The sequence below is a fragment of the Dipodomys spectabilis genome, unplaced genomic scaffold, assembly GCF_019054845.1.
Source record: "Dipodomys spectabilis isolate Male_0828 unplaced genomic scaffold, ASM1905484v1 ptg000002l, whole genome shotgun sequence".
Lineage (NCBI taxonomy): Eukaryota > Metazoa > Chordata > Mammalia > Rodentia > Heteromyidae > Dipodomys > Dipodomys spectabilis.
The window spans coordinates 42,169,812-42,187,790 of NW_024870679.1; the positions used below are offsets into that span (position 1 = coordinate 42,169,812).

The window sequence follows — 17,979 nt, forward strand, 5'->3', positions numbered from 1 at the left end:
TCAAACCATTTCCATGCCAATCGCTAACAGATTCCAGAAGGAGAGTGAAGGCAGAAAACTGCTGTAAACCAACCAGTAAATTTGAAACCAAAACTAAAAAAGGAAAATAATAGCATGTAAACCAAATAATTGCAACAACTATGAACAGGAAGCTGTCAATATTGAGTTGAAGCTTTTATAATTCTACAGGATTATCACCAAGATGATAGAAAAAATGCCCAGAGGATTCATTTGAAAGAAAAGAGAATTAATTTGAAAATACAGTCCATGTTGCTAGAAAAAGATAAACCTCAATACTGTTGGGGCTTTACAGGAACTCATGTATTTACTGCTGGTTACAGAGTGAGGCAGATGTAACCCTTCTGGAAGTGAGTGTCTTGAGATCTTACAAGGATCCCCAGAACTATTCAAATCCCATTTGTAACCACTAGGAATTAACTCAAAAAGAGCCACATGGACAGAGATGATGAGACTGACACAATGGGATTATGGAGGGAGAAAAATGCAACAACTTCTACGTCAGCTCTATAAAGTAAGGTGAATTACAGCTATTAACGTGGCATAGCACGATTGCATCGTTAAAATGATAAATATGACCCTGCAGAGAGGGTGTTCGTGATCATTTTAAGTAAAACAGAGATCGTAAAATTATATGTGTACTTTTGATGAGAGCTATTAAACACTTGTGTGTATGTGGATAAAGATTGGACTTGAGCCCCCAAATAAAAATGGTGTTAGGGTAGTGGGTTTCTGAATATTATAATTTTAAAAATGCAATGACACTTTCTTTTGTGACTGCAAAAATACTCTGGGTGTATTGTCAATATTTTGTTTAAAATATATAAAAGTCTGAGAGGTTAAAATGAATGTGTGTAATCATTTAAATCCTTTCTTAACATTTGTATTTATATTAGGTGCTAATAATATTGGAACATAAATGAGTATAACATTTGGCTTACTAATTACAATGAAAGTAAGATGAAAAATCATAATGAAGTCATGTTTGCCAAAGGGGAAGTAAAAAGAGAACACACAAAATAAAGACAGAGGCAACTCATTGTCAGGAATGTCTTCCTGGTCCTATCTGTGGGACCCTCTGCACCACTGACATTGGATCTCCTTTTCTAAGGAGGTGTTTCTTTTGCCAGCCTGCTGCTGAAAATCCATTCAGCAAATTCAGCAAAGTGAGACCAGACCCTAACACACACTGATCAGTCTCAGCTTTGTAATCCTTGTCTTTGTTAAGTATAGAAAGAAATTTGGCTGGGGGAGGGAAAGATATGGAAAATTTTTTAGACAATAGAAGATAAAGTCAGTATAAATGATTGGGTCCGGAGCTAGTGGCTCATGACTGTAATCTTAGATGCTCAGTCTCATGGTCTGAAGCCAGCCTGGAAGACAAATCCGTGAGACTCTTGTTTTCAATTACCCAGCAAAAAAGCTGGAAGTGGAGGTGTGGCTCAAATGGTAGAGAACTGACCTTGAGCAGAAAAGCCAAGCCAGAGCTTAAAACCCTGAGTTCAAGCCATAGTGTTGGAGTGTGCACATGTGTGCCCCCACACACAAATACATACACATACACAGCAGTGATTGGTATATTCTACTGAGGGTTAGCTAAGCACAGATACCCCTCTAACCACTCTAATAATTAATTACAGTTCAGCTGCCACAATAACACTATGAGCTGGGAACCATTAACACTGAAAACTGAAAACACTGAGGCACAGAGGTCAGTAACTTGCCAGGGTCACCTAGCTGATAAACGGTAATGCCAAATACAAATCCAAGCAGTTCCACCCCAGGGATGAAGTTCACATCCAACCCACAATAATACTGTCTACTGGATCTAAGTCCACCAATAGAGTCCTTGAAGTCCTGGCATGCTGCCTGTCTCCCTCAAGTATTCCATGAGTACTAGATGGACTAGATGTGGATGTACACACAGAGCCATACACAGTCTCTCTCTAGCTTTGGGCTAGCCGAGGTGGGAGCATCATGAGAACTACACCCAAAGGCAGTGACCTTCAAGACAGAAAGAGGCAAATCATGTGCCCTATTAAACCAGTCCAAGATGGACTATAGACAAAGATAAATGGCTATAGTTTCATAGGAAAGATGGTTAGGGACGTTGTAAGCATGGGAGCAGACTGACGGTGCAGAGAAGACTTTAGTAACAGCTGAGCTCTCATCCCCTACCCCTGTCACTCTATTACTTTATTATGTTTTCTTTATAGCCTTTTCACTGGGGTACTACTTTGGATTTTGATGGTAACTTCATTTATCCCTTGTTTACTTGTTTCTTTGCTTATGGTCAGGACCTCCTCTCCCCAACATACATACAGACATCCAGGGGGCAGAAGTCTTGGCTGTTTGAGGCCTCTGAACTTCTAATGGCTCCCACAACACCTAGCACATTGTAGGAACTTAAGCAATACTTGTGAATTCCTTCACAAGGAATTTCCAGAGTTAGGAACCACCTGATGGTGACATTGGAATGTGGGCCTTGCCACCCCATCTTATACCAAACCTCAAACACCAGAATTGGTCAACACCTATAACAATAGACTTGTGTCAATCTAGAAACCAGGGGGAAATAGTTTAGTGTGACCCTTAAAACATTTCTCTTAGGTGAAATGGATATGTGGTTCTGAATAACTTAAAGCAGAAAAAGGTGTGATCCAGTAACACCCTTCAAGAGCAATGACAACAAACAGCTATTCTCAAGTATCAAAGACTAATAACAGAATATTCACATAACATTCATAAAGTAGCCCCTGAAGATTTTTTACCCAACCTAGAGATTAATTAAAATGAACACCTTAAGGATAGGAAAATGTGGTGAATAAGCAATAAAAAAATTAATGCCAGGTGCCAGTGGCTCACACCTGAATTCCAGATACTCCAGAGGCTGAGATCTGAAGATTGTGGTTTGAAGCCAGCCTGGGCAGCAAAGTTCATGAGATTCTTATCTCCAATGAACCAGCAAAAGGCCAGAAGTGGAGCTGTGGCTCAAGTGGTAGAGTGCCAGGCTTGAGCAAAAAAGCAAAGGGACAGCATGTAGGCTCTGAATTTAAGACTGCTATGGGTGTATACACACAGACACACACACACACACACACACACACACACACACACACACTTACAGAAAAAGAAATAAAAGAAGTTAGCATCAAGCAAATACACCACTATAGTAATGAATCTAAATAACTGCTATAAAGGTGGTTCTAAAAATGGAATGTAAATGCACCAACATTCCTTGGAATACAAAGTATGGGATATGAAGCCCACCCAAACCCTAGAGTGAAATATTTCAGATCATACAGGAGAAACAGTAAAGTTGGAGCAAGGAGATATGCTAATGCCTTCATTTTGCAAGAGATTCAGTTTCATAGTTTCTGTGGTTAATTAGAGAAATATAGGTTAGGAGTATGTATTTAAAGATGTTATATGTAATTAGTAATAGAATATGAAGTACCTTATCTTCAAAATTACCAAAAGGGGATACAGCAAAGCAGTCAATTTAGAAAAAACAAGTAGGAATCAAAGGAAAACAAAAAGACAAGGAAATTCAAAGAGGGAAACTGCAAAGTAAAAAGCATTTAAAAAAAAAACCCAAATGTAATTTAGAACAATAAATGGATACAGGTTAACCACCTAATAAAATTAAACTCTGGCCTGGCAAAATATAGCCTGAAACAAAGTGATTAAATACATTTTTCAGTGCCCACAAGCCCAACTTTCTTACTTGATTGGTGGAGGTCCTAAAAGTTCCCCAGGTGATCCTATATTGCAGCTGGGGTTTAAGAACAGCTGGGAGCAAATGGTTGTGACCACAATGAAAACTGGTTTTCATGTTAACATTAGATGCCTGCGGAGTATGCTTTATTATTTTTTAAAATATATTTTATTATTTTTAAGTAGCTGTACAAAGGAGCTGCCATTCAACAAAGCAGTTTCTGAATGCAATGCATCTTGATCAATCAGATTAACAGCCTGCTGAACACTTACTCAGACATTTCTTCTTGTGCTTGTAAAGAGATGGGAGCTAAGAAGTTGATACCATGAGAGTTAGAATGTGGCCTTACAAAGTCCCAACTTCCAGCTCAAAAGGTAACCCTGCCCTGTCCCTTTGAGGATAGGAGAAGAAAAAAAAAGATCCATAAAGGTATAATCAGAAGAATATATATGCATATTATATGCACAATATAACACAACATGCATATATAGTTCAGAAGATAAACTTTTGATCTCTACTAGAAATCAGGAAGAGCTGGTTTCTCAACATCTCAAATAAGAAGCAATAGAAAAGACTTCAATTGGATTGCTTCACTGTCAGTCATTCTGCTTAGACGAAGGGGAGATCAGGTCCTCCCCTTCTAAAAGTAGTTATTAGACTGTGCTGTTGAATCTTGACCTTGGATAAAGCTCTAAGTCAGAGGCTCTTGCCTGACTTAGACATTTGGGGAATAATAAAGGTGGAAAACTCATTAACAAGTGGGTGTGCAATTACTCTGCATAATATGAATATAATATGATCTTAAGTAGAAAATAAAAGGGGATGTTGAAAAAACTCTTGTAGCATGTTTTCTTTGCTTCACTGATTTCAAAATGCTAATTTAATGGCTGGATGCCTGACAAAGGGAAGGGGGTCTTCACTCACACTGGCAATTCTAAATCAAGAACCTAAGACAGGATCTATAATGTAAATGACAGACAGTTCTGATTCTGTGTGTCCCAAACATAGGCACAGACACAACAGAATATATAGTCTCAAGTTCAAAAGTTTAGGTGAAGAAGATTCTGATGATATTATGAATGGCTATGTGTTCTATGAAACTGTGGCCTTTAAATTAGGAACGCATCCTCTGTACAGTGCTCCTGGAATACTGAAAAAAAAGCACAAAGCAAAACTACTGGGTTTCATTTTCTGATGATAGGACTAATGAGATAGAAATAGTAACGGAAGAATGAAGAAGCAGAGCACCAGTGGCTCACAACTGTAAACTTAGTTACTCAGAAGGCTGAGATCTAAGGATCACAGTTCAAAGCCAGATTGGGCAGGAAAATCTGTGAGAATTTTGTCTCCAATTAACCAGGAGAAAGATGGAAGTACTGCTGTGGCTCAAAGTGGTAGAAAACTAGTCTAGCAAAAAAGCTCAGGGACAGTGCTGAGGCCCTTAGTTCAAATCCTACCATGACTGACCAAAAAAAAAAAAAGGAAGAAAAATTGCCTATCACATGAAAATTCATGTACAATCCTAAATGTTAAGAGGAAAAAAAAAAAGAGCCAACGTAGACTACTTATGAGAATATAAGGATGAAGATACTAGGCCAAAGCTGCAGAAAAGGGAAAAAGTATGGTCCAACTCACTGTTACATAATAAAGAGAAAGAAATGAACTGAGTGTTTACATTGAAAAGGTTTGAAAATAATAACTAAACTAAAATCAGAAGAGAAGGGAGAAGAAATTCAAGAGCAATAAAGGAAGAAAAATAGCTGGCTTCTAAAAAGATGAATAAAAGAGAAATTTCTGATTGGTCTGATTAAGAAATAAAATAGGGTCTTATTACTTCATATATATGCACATATACATACATATATACATACATATCCATCTCTCTCTATATATATCTCCTACCACCACCCTTCTAGCTGCCGGGAACTCAGACTAATCCTAAACTACTCAAGAGGCTGAGATGTAGAGAATGGTGGTTCAAAGCCATCAAGACAGACAAGTCTGGGAGACTCCATCTCTAATTAAAAGCTACATTGCAGGTGCAGCTCAAGTTTTAGAGCACCAGCCATAAGCAAGCAAACCAAGAAAGAGAGAGCAAGAGAGGCTCTGAGTTCAAACTCTGTAGCAGTGTATAAGTTTGTGTGTACACACACACACACCCCCAGAGAAAGGGCAATAATGTAATCATAAAAGAATAACATGGAGAACATCCTAATAAATTTGAAAGCTTGGAAAATGGACAATCTTCCAGACAAATGTAAATCACCAACTTAGTATGAAGGCAAGATCTTGAAGTAACTAGGAAGTAGGATAGTTTCATGACCAGTGTTTAAAAATCTCAAATGAACTTGCAATAGCCATGCTATTTAAATTAATCTTGATAAAAATACTCCTATAAGTAGAGACTCTCTCATATACACATTCATATCCACTATGCACACATGGGCACACCTTCAGTGTGATAAACTATCATATATACAAATGTTAGCCAATCAAATTCAGCCTTAAACCAGTAGGAATATAAACACACACACACACACACACACACACACACACACACACACACACACACACACACACACACACACACACACACACACACACACGACTTTAGCTCATTAACCTCAGAGCAATCTCTGAGGTACAACTGCAGAAACTGAGTCCAAGAGTTCAAATGGCTTCCCACAGTCTCACAGCCTTAAGTGATGACACTTATTTCCAACCAGTGAAAGGAGGGCTTATAATGCATGTACAAAATACAATATACTAATGCATCCTAGTTACAACATTAAAATATGGATTATACTGGTTTCAAATGAGAGATCCATGGATTTGAATTAAAAAAAAACTCAGAGTCTATAAGTTTAATACACGATGAAAGAGAATTTCAAATAATCAGAGTGAAGGTTGTTTAACTCATTCAAGATGCTAAGACAAATGGCTAGCTACTTTATACTTCATCCTATGTACTATACAGAACTACCAGAAAATATAGGGATTATTTGTATAATTTCAGGCAGGGGAGAAATTTCTTAGCATTTTACCAAATTGGAAATCATAAGAGAAACAATATTTTAAACTAAAAAAATAGGGGGGAAAATCTGGCGAAATCACCATAAATGCAGCTTAACAGCGAGGAACAAATGGAGAGAAAGTTATTACAATATTTGCAAGTTATTGCAGTTGCATATTTACTAAACTTTGAATATAGAGAATCACAATTCAATAGAGAAATATACAAAATAAAAATATTGGCCGAGGATATTGAAGAGTCCACTAGCACAGGAAGGTACAATGAAGATCTAGCCAATGAAGATCTGAAATAATTGTACAACATTATTATAGAAAACAAATGTAAAATGACAGAGCTATTGAGTTGGCAGAGAAAAACAAACCATATGGAACTTTTGGAGACAAAGGAAACTACCCTACAAGTCAGGGCTAAGCAGTGAGGAGGCAAAAGGCTCACACCCATCATCTTAGCTATTCAGAAAGCTGAGATTTGAAGAACATGGTTCAAAGCCAGATGGGCAGGAAAGCCTATGAGACTCTTTTATTTCTTAACCATGGAAAAAGCCAGAAATGGAGGTCTGTGTCAAGTGGTAGAACACCAGCCTTCAGCAATCAAAAAGCTAAGGGAGAGCACTCAGGCCCTGAGTTTAAGCCCCAATACTGGTACAAAAAACAAAACCAAGCCCCCAAACAGACAAAAGAGGCCGATCAGTGTTAGAGGTTTGTTGAGCACAAGGCTGGAGCAGGGTGGGATGGTGTGAGTCTTGGAGATGAGGAATGTGCACAGCACAGATAAAGATCATAGATGTGAGAGAGGGTATTGAAGATCTTGCCTAGAGTGTGAGAGTAAGGAGGAGACTGAGAAAGCATAAATGTTGGTGGTAAGAAACTGGCAGAGGAGAGGGGTGTTTGAGGAGGCAGGAGGATGGATTGTTCTTCTACCTTTGTTGTTGTTGTTGACAGTCCTGGGGCTTGAGCTCAGAGCCTGGATGCCCTCCCTTAGCTTTTTATTTGCTCAAGGGTGGCTCTCTACACCTGAGCTACATTTCCACTTTTGGCTTTTCGCTGGTTAACTGGAAGTAAGAGTCTCATGGACTTTCCTGCCCAGGCTGGCCTCAAAATTTGATCCTCAGATCCAAGGCCCCTAATAGACATACCATGGATACTCGACTTGAGGATGGATGGGTTCTTGGGCAGCTACTTCCAAAGGCCCAAGCTTAAGGGGTTGATTCATACAATGTCACTAATGAGAGGGGTAGAACTTGAGAGGTGGGTCTTTGTCACTGAGGCATGGACCTCAAGACTCCACCCCTTCCTTTCTCTCAATCTCTGACTTCCCGGTTATAGGGTGAGTAGGTTTTTCCTTCCCCACGAACCTGGCCTGATATGCTGCCTTGGCACAAACCCCAGAGCAAGAGGCCTGCCCACCAGACTAGAATCCTCCCCTTTTTCTCTTTTCTTTCTGCCATTTTTATTTTTGGGCTTGAACTTAGGGTCTAACCCTCTTGCTTAGTTTTCTTGCTCATGGCTGATGCTCTACCACTTGAGGCATAACTCTACTTTCAGCTTTTTGCTGGGCTAAGAGTCTCACAGACTTTTCTGTCTAGGCTAGCTTCAAGCCTCAATCCTCAGATTTCAGTCTCCTGAATAGCTAGGATTAGAGATGTGAGCTGCTGGCAGGAGGCTTTTCCTATGTAAGTTGATTGTCTCAGGTATTTGTATAGTGGTGGAAAGTTGACTAACACAAAAAGTGAGAGCTAAGGGAAAATCATTAACAATAAAAGTCCTTGGTGAGTGGTCATAAAAGTGACATGTTGAGTCATGAGCTGACTGTTAAAAAACAGAGCAAAACAAACAGCTCCCAAACTAAAGGAAGATCAAGATTATCTTGTCAGAACAATATCTGAACTCATTATAGGCAGTAAGTACTGTTTATGAAATGTATATTTCAAATACATACTGAATGCAATATAAAAATGAGTTTCTTATGATGATTTTAGAAGTGTTTGAAAGTTCTTTGGCCTTATGCCTAAATGTGGGTTTATTAACATTTTTTGATGTATAATCTGCTGTGATGGGCTTTTGCTAGGAGAAAAGATTGATCTTAAGCCAGGTACTAGTGGCTCACACCTGTAATACAACCCACAAGCCAGCCTGGGCAGAAAATTCCATGAGACTCCTATTTCCAATCACCTAGTAAAAGGCTGGAAGTTAGAGATGTGGCTCAAGTGGTGGACCAGACTTGAATGAAAAAAAAAAAAAAAAGCTGAGGGGCTGAGTTCAAGTGCTAGTACTGGTGTGCACGTGTGCGTGCATGAGCACGCACCCATGCACGAGCGCGCGCGCGCACACACACACACACAAAAGATGGATCCTATCTTTGTTATAAAAGGAGGGAAGGATGGAGAGGGTGGGAAGCATGGGTCTGTACTCTCAAGTGTCTCAAGTATCTGGAAGTTGAGTGGAAGTGGAAGGCAAGGTAATTCTCAAGTGCAGGGAGAGGGGAGGGATGGGCTTGGGGATGGTGGATAAGGCTTGAAACAATATCTATGGAGAAGTGGAGAACAGATAGTCTGGAGAAGCACAGGTGAATTGCCAGGCACCGTTGCAGGCTTGGTAGAGACTGGGGACCATGAAGTTAGAGCACAGCCAATTTTCCTGCTTGGGTTCCAGCAATGCTCACCCAAGCAGAAGGGGTGAATCCTCAGGTGCCTGCTTCATTGTTCCTCTCTGGATCAGCAAATGGAAGCAGCTCTCCTGATTAGTGACTGCAGAGCTGGAGGCAGACACCTGTCTTACAACCCACACTTTCTTTTACCCTGATCTTTTTTTACCCAGCCCAGTGTATGTCCATTTCCACCTTCCATTACCTGGATGCCATGTCTGGCACTGGAGCTTGGGGAAGGTTATGAGGGGAACTTTACTGGTCCCAAGGAGTCTGTGTGAGGTTCTCAAAAGTGATAGATTTCATGGGTGATCATGGCAGGGGGCATCCTGATCATAAATAAGATTGACTTCAGCCCCAGTTTGGAGACCCCTGTAGATACTTTCTAGAAATGCAACACAAAGCTATCACGGAGGACAGGGGGACAGTGTTGGCTACTTGATTCCTGAGTGCTCAGTAAGTCCCTGGTCAATTCACAATTGATCTCATCTGATCCAGAAGCCATGCGTTATGCTTAAGTGTCTGCATCTACTTTTGTTGTCCAATCCCCATGTCTTGGCTGGTCAGGATTTGAGCACTGGTATGGTGAGACACATTAGCAGAGTGTTGAACAGCTGCTCCCTCCTTCCATGGCTGAGACAGGGTCCGTCTGTTTTCTGTGAGTGCTGCTCCAGCTTGGGCTGCCTGTCCCTGGTCCTGTAAAGCTGTTCATCTACAGACTGGTATTTTGGGCCCTGGAGGCATCTCTTCCAGAATTGACCTCTCACACGACGGACTTACTAGGACTCCCCCTTCCCCTCCCCAACATACATACACTGTGCCTCCTAACTGTTTATCTTCAAAGCAGACCTCCCCTCCCCGTGGTAGGTGCAATTGTCTCAGAATGGTCCTCACCTAGCTTAAGTTTTGACAGTGATGGGGCACCTGCCATGGGCCACTCACTGTTCTGTGGATGGGTCAGCAGCTCTAAAGAAGGATAAGAAAGCCCCTGGCCTCTGTAAAGTCTAACTTCTAGGTGACCAAGAACATAAGGTTGGACAGAGGAAGAAGGACTGAATGGAGCAGCGTTGGGCAGCCGTCAGAGATAGCCTGTCTGAGACTGTGTGCTCCGAACTGAGGCCCGAGAATAAGGAGCCAGCCATCCTAAGGAAGAACACTGTAGGAAGAGAGAGAGAGAGAAGTACAAAGGCCCTGGGGTGGGAATGAGCTTGGCGTATGTGAGGGGGAGAGGAACGCAATATGGCAGAAGTATGATTATCAGAAGACACGATGAGCTGGCGGTGATGACAAAGGTGATTTCAGATCACAGGAAGCAGCCTGGATTTCACTGCAGCAAATTAAGTGAAACCTGTTCCAAACGGAACTACTGGTTCTCTTCCCGAAATTCTAGGACCTAAAATGTTCCCTGGCATCAAGAAGTAGCTCAGCCTTGCCATCATGCGGAAACGGATGTCCCCTGGACCCTCTCCTCACCCCCAGCTCTCTCCTCCATTATTCCATTGTCTCTCTAACAAATGCTAAGAGCCCTGACCTCCTGCCACATTCCAGAATTGATCCAAAGCTGTCAGCTCTACATTTCTACTGCAGATCTCCTGGGCATCTTACATGTGTGTGGCCAAAATCGAACTCTATTTTCCCAAAGCCTCCTCACTCCACATTTCCATGAATGATGAAATGCATAAGCAACACACTCCAGACAACCTCCCCCCCCCCCCCCGCCTTGCTAATCAGCAACGGCTTCTGTGCACTCATCCTTTGAACATATTATACCCTTGTCACACTCCTATGAAGCTGAGGGCCTCTTGCCAATGGACTCTCTCCCACTCTCCTCCTCTAAGTCTCCATCCTTCTGAACCCATCCTCCATGTTGGCACAAGATGGAGAGTCCATTTCGTTCACCACAAATATTTGTTCTGTTATGCCCTCATGTGAAACTCATTGCAGACTTCCTTCCTGCAGCACTCAAGGTAAAGTCTAGATTCTTGAAAGGTGCCTAAGTCTCTCCGCCCACCTAAGGCCCTTATCAAGCTTTGTGTGGGTCCCTTCCTGCTAGTAGACTCCTCTATATTCAGGTTAGATTAGCTACTTGTAGCTCTGCTACTGTGCAAAGCATACCCATGTCTGTTCTTTCATCCAGGCTATTTTTCTTTTTCTCTAGAATGTCCTCCTGTTGGTGAGTGATGGTATGATGCTGTAGTCATGGAGACTGGATAGCAGGCTCAGCCCATCCAGTCCCCACCACACCCTTGAATTCCATGCTACCAGACTGAGGGTCTAAAAATACAACTCTGTGGCAGAGAAGCCCTAAGTGGCCAAATTGGCTTTGTCTCCATAACACTAAGACTGTTGGATGCAGTGGTGCATGCCTTTAACCTTACCTACTTAAGAGGTAGACATCGGAAGGGTTGTGGTCCAAGCAAAAAGTTCATGAGTTTCCATCTCCACAAATAAAAGCCTGGTGTGGTGGTGCATATCTACTCCCCACAGCTAACTGAGAAGTGTAAAGAGCAAGAATCACTGTCCAGGCTGGTCCTGGGCATAAACATGAGCTCTTATTTGAAAAATAACTAAAGCAAAAAGGACTAGGGCATGGTTGAAGTGGTAGAGTACCTGCCTAGCAAGTAACAGGCCCTGAGCTTAAACCCCCAATACCACCAAAAGCCAAGACAAAACAGAACAAAACAAAAACCCTACTAATTCTCTTAATGGTAATGTACCTAAAACAAAAATAGGAAGGCATATGCACTACAAATTTGCTGAACTCCAGTGGTTGAATTTGCCCCCAGTAAGGGTCAGACAACTAACAAACAGAATAAATACTACTTATGGTGACAGACTGCACTGTGGGCTCCATCTCTGGCTCACTGCCTGGCTTCTCGCAACATCCCTTCAGGGGGAGCCCTCTTCCCCACCTCAATGACATTGGTATTTGACTTGTATTAGCTTTCAGCCATGGACTGTGAGGGTGGCATGGCTCTGTCCCCTTTGAATTTGCCTCTGGTCGTGAGAACAGCACACTGAGGTACAGGCTGACCCCCAGTCCTTTCTGTTCCAGAATGAGATGCTATGTGCTGCCTGAGCGGGGAACATTAGTTGGTACAGGCTATTGGGTCACGGGGCCTGTTGATGTTGCAGTAGACACTGACTAATACACTTATGAAAGGGAGTATGAAGAAAGGACAAAGTTCAGGACTGCTCTTCTGGATAAGATGGCAGTGAAGGGATGCTGAGAAGGAGGAGCATTCTGACACTGTCAACTGCAAAGGCATTGAGGTAGGGCAGAGCTCTGCAGAAGAGTGGTGTGGGGTGAGGGAGAGAGCGGAGGGGTGAGTCATGCACAGCCTCATAGAAAGTTTGCTCAGGATCTCCCTTGCAGTCCAATTCCCTCAGCTGAGGCCCAGTCCCTTGATTGTTATGGTGAGAGTCACCATAGACTGTTCAAGCCCAGACACTGGCAAATGAAAGGTAGCACTGGTAATAATTTACCTGGAACTAAAGGGACTGACTGGCAGACTTTATCCATGTAAATAGCTTCTACTGCTACAAGTCTGTACCTGCATCCCAATCTCCACAGGAACTGGAGCCCTACACTGAGGAACTCAAAGGTGGGGGTCTAACAACTGATACGTTCTTGTCTCTTATGGCTAGGCCCTGTTCCCTGTGCCCTTTACAGGCAGACCCTTGGCATGTATCACCTGTCTACCTACCAGTACTGCCTCTGTGAATGCCCTACCCATGGCCTAGAATTGTCCTACAGCTGTGGCCGATTCATGCCACACCTGGCCCTTCTTAGTGCTTGTCCTAGCCCCAGGATCTCTTCATGGCCAGGGTCAGAACCAGACATGTCCTGGTGTGCTTGTCAGCTGCTGGTGCAGCTCTCTTGTCTCCAGCTCAGGACAGATCACTATGGCGTAGGCTGTGGGAAGCAGCTGAGTCAACGCTCCTAGGGCTTAGCCTTAGACTGCATGTTCTTTGGAAAATACCAGTAGCCAGTCTAATCCTAGAGGTGGAGCTAATGGGAGTCCTAACATTTTCACTTTGATGGAGAGAGGGGTAAAAATATTGGTGTGTGTGGGATAATACTAGAGCTTGAACCTAGGCCCTCACACTGTCATTGGGCTTTTTTGCTCGAGGATGGTGCTCTAACACTTGAGCCACACCTCTACTTCTGGTTTTTGGATCATTAATTAGAGACAAGGGTCTCATAGACTTTTCTGCTCATGTGATCCTCAGATGTCAGACTCCTGAGTCACTAAGATTACAGGCATGAATCTATTTCAAGCACTGAGCTCAAACACGGTCTCCTTTTCTTTTTAACTGAGTCTTCCCAAGTGCATTAAAACTGGATTAATAGATTTCAATTCTGTGGTGAAGAGCCAGTGTGACAAAGTTTGGAAGACATGGAGTACAACACTGCGCCTGGAGCCTGGGAGGATGAATTCTGTTATTGCTGAGTTGGATATAGGAGGTATCCTAGTTCTGCTGCTGAGGGCTCCGTCTCCACACTATGCTTCTGGTCAATGCAGCCCCTAGTCTCAATTGGCCAAGTGAGGCAGCAAGAGAGGTGTCGCCTTATTATATCATAGCACAGCCTGCAGGGCACATGATTTGCTCTCTGGCTCTCTGTTCTCTTCTCCTCAGTGGATGAACAGCCAAACATCACCCCAGAAGATGCTGATGGAACCCATCAACTGCTCAGTTGCCAACTGTGATGTGGGCAGAAGGGATACTCTGTCAGAGGCAAAGAATTCCTAGTATAGATTAGGTCTGAACTGGAAGGGTGGCTATTTCCTCAGTGTCAATGTCAAGTCTTGCCCTCTGCCCAGAGGAATCCAAGAAAAGGTGTGGCCTATGTTTCCAATGGCCCAGAACATGCTCTGAGGGCCACAGACCCAGTCACTGGGGCTTTGGGCCTCAGGGTCTGCTATATTACCCAGTGCAGTTTCATCAGTGCTCATTCACTTATACCTAGAATCAGCCTTGTCCAGTCACGCCTCCAACAACCACCCAATGATGGTTTCAGAAAGACACAAGCACAGTCACAATGAAGCTGTATAGACTTCCCTCCAGGAGAATCTGCCACAATTCAGGTGTGTACAGTTTGCCTGAAGGAAGGACTTTGAGAGCAACTTGTTTGGTTAATAAGGAAGCCCAGGGCCAGCAGTCCCATTCCTAAAGCCCCACCCCTAAGTGCTCCAGAAGATTGCCTGTGTACTTAGGGATTGGAGGGAGGACCATCAACTCAAGAAGGATAACCGAAGACTCCTCTAGAAGGTGAAGGTAAGCAGCGCTTTCCTGAGAACTACAGAGCCCAAGGAAATCAACAAAATCCAGGTCAACACAGAACATTCACCAAGGGATTCAAAGAATGGAGGAGGGTCCTGGCAGAACTTCAAACTGCAGTTCCTAATCTAGCCAATGGGAGAACAGATTTGCTGGGTGAAGCTCAGTTTCTATCTCAATAACTCTCTGAGTCAGACACAGAGAGCTTGGGGAACAGGTACATCCAGAGTTTTGGACACGAAAAAGAAAACAAACAACAACCAACAACAAACTGCACCTGTCAGCTAGATTCCAAAGCCAGAAGCAGAAGTGAGAAAGACAGCAATGTTACTGCAGGTCTAGATTCCCCCAGTTGAGCCAGTTTTTCCAGCCCCCATTGTATGCAGGTAGCTGGGGCCCTGATACTCCTTTGGACCAGTGCTCTTGGCTGTAGAGGATGGCCTGTGGACTGGACATAAGATTCAGCCATGTTCTCAGTTTGGTTCTGGACAGATGCCTGCATTGAATTGGACTGAGATTTCATCTATGCCATAATCCTCCAAGAAGACTTCTGTAAAAGCTGCCAAGCCCATTTTTTTCTTCCTCCCTCACAACACTTGGTGACCACATCTATTACTGTAAAATTTCAGAGAGCACTTTGTCATAAAAATGTGTTTATGTCACTTACTAGACTATGAGCTCCTGGAGGGCCAGAACCATGGGAGAACCATCCCTGATACTCGACCAGCACTGAGCAAAATGCCCAGTGCACCTTAGCTCCTGCCAACCACATTGTGTTGACATTTAAACAAAATGAAAGCATGCAATCACAACATCAAGCTGTAATGTTAAAGTACTGGATCATGCATCCTGTTTCTTGCTGGGATATCAACATGGAGGTCAATATCCTGGGATCCCCAGGGGACTACAATTATCAGAGTAAACAGGTTTTGGCAGCTTTGGTCTGGACAGCATCATAGCAGCATAATATATCACTTCATGTATTATAGCTCGAAGCCCCATGGGAAGCCATCTTGTCAAAGGAGCAAACCCCTCAGGAATATCATAAAACTCCCTGCAAACAGTTAGCACACAGTAGGCATTCATGCTAGTAGTTTAGAAATCTGACATCTGGGTCACCCAAGGATTTAGAACTACAATTCCTGTTCCTTGTTCTAGGCTGACTAAATTGGAATTTCTGGGAATGAGGCCAGGAATTCTGCATTTTAAAATGCCTGTGAATGTTGCTCATAGCAAGCTGGATTGGGGTCCATTTTAGACTAAGCAGAGCTACCCAAGATACCAGCTAACCCACAAAGTAATTGCCTGATTAGACATAAAAGTAGCAGGCAATGCCCAGGATACATGCCGGCTGGATAGGAAGCATTACATCTACTTCCTAGGGCATCTTGATAGGGAAATGTGCTGGGACCGTTCTTGGTGAGTTCTTTCTGCCCTGGAGTGATCTGACCTTGGCCAGATCACTGAATGCCTGTATTCCATGGGTCCAGTTCTCACAGGCAGAAGCTAGGTGAATCCCAGCAAAGCCTCATGCTTGGGATGCTCCATCCCCACAAGCCAGTGTATTCTGTGTGGGTGTGCCTGCATTGAGTCAGCATCTACTGGCCTTGGGTGGAGCCCTCTGAATGTTAGAGCCCTTTCCCACTGCTAATCGCTCCTCATCATGTAAGCCCTGGCCAGGGACTGGGCTTCTGGGCTGCTTCTTGTATTTTTAATTCCATCCCTGCTATAAGTGATTTGTGCAACTGTGGCCTCCACCACCTGCTCCCACTTTAAGGAAGATCCTACCTGTGAGAACTAAACCTAGAAGTCCCCTCCCACATCAACTATTATCTAATGAGAATGGTAACACGTGGTGTGTGTAACTCACACTGGCTTGGTAGGACCAGTGTTGGCTCTACACCCTTAGGCATTTTGATAAGCAATGCTGGCAGTGTGCTTTGTGAGCCATCTCTACATCCAGGGCCAGTTCTCCCAGTCCTGGACTCTCTCACCTCTGGCTGGCCCTTCCCAGGCTGCTCCTGCCATTCCAGGATATTCCTCATCCTTGACTCCAACACAGGTGCAGATACTCCTCCCACTTCTGGCTACTCCTGGGAACTCTGCTAAGACAGTGGCCCATCAGAGTCTTCCTACAGAGCAGGCCAGCTCTGTACATCACTAGCAAAGTGATGGATTATGTGTCCAGGTTTTTGAAGATGAAGTAATAGAAGGAACCTATAGGAGAGGCCTCTGGGGCCCTTCAAGTACCTGGCTTATTTCCTGGGGCCCTCTGTGGTCCATGGGAGGTGGAAGGGAAGCCTAGAGAAATAAGGAGAACTTTACATCCAACAGAGGAAGTTCACCTAGCCCCGGCCCCATTCACTAACTGTTCCAGAAATATCCCCACCACACACTGAGGCTGATACTGCCAGACCCTCACAGCTTCCAACCCTGGCTGGGAACATGTTTGTAAAATGGAAATTTCTGAGAACTCTAGCTATTCAGATCAGATTTTCTGGGCTAAAAGATGTCTGAAATGGGAAAATCTGGGATTATACACTTGTAGGGAATTCCAGGTTTGGACTACAGAGAGAGAGGGGAAAGCAGGGCATGTTTTGTGTATGTGAGGGGCCATAAGGGTCGAGGCAGGCTGGGAAATAATAAAAAGCTCCTGCTTATTTAAGAAGAAGAGGTAACAAGCCACGTAGGTGACCTCTTTGAAGAAAACATAGAGCTGTTCTAGTTAGAGAAATGAACGTTAAAGGAACCCAAAGAGAAACCTGGCACGCATCTCGATGGGAAAGCTGCCTATTTTCTTCAAGTTAATTTATAGTTTAATAGGCGTGCGCACACAAAATCCCAATAGGATTTTTTCTTTTTACTCTTAACAAAATGATTCTAAAATTAATCTTGAACAACAAACAGATGAGACTAACAATGAATATTCTGAAAGAGAAAATAATTAAGGCAAGAAGGAGTTGTCTCTAGCTCTGCTAGGTATTAGAGTATATTGTAAAACAACAATTAAAATTATTCAATCCCAGCAATAAGACAGATGCAGAGCAGAAGAACAAAGTGGTTGAGACATAGCTTTAACTACACTTGAGGATTCAATACGTGATAAAAATGTCCATTTCCCCACAAATCACAGGGGTTGTGGCTCACAAATAAATTATGTTGGAAGAGTGCCGAAGAGTTGGACAATGAGACATATTCATCTAAATCAACTCCAGATGGATTAACAAATCATAGTTTAAAAAAGCAAATTACCAACAAATAACTAAAAATAGAACACACTCTT

The 17,979-nt window shown here is 43.0% G+C and overlaps 1 protein-coding gene across 1 annotated transcript in view; it reads right to left on the minus strand.

Annotated features, from left to right (window-relative positions):
* The window catches only part of Csmd2 (CUB and Sushi multiple domains 2), a 526,828-nt gene that overhangs the window by 187,776 nt on the left and 321,073 nt on the right, over nucleotides 1-17,979 (minus strand). The window lies entirely within an intron of this gene.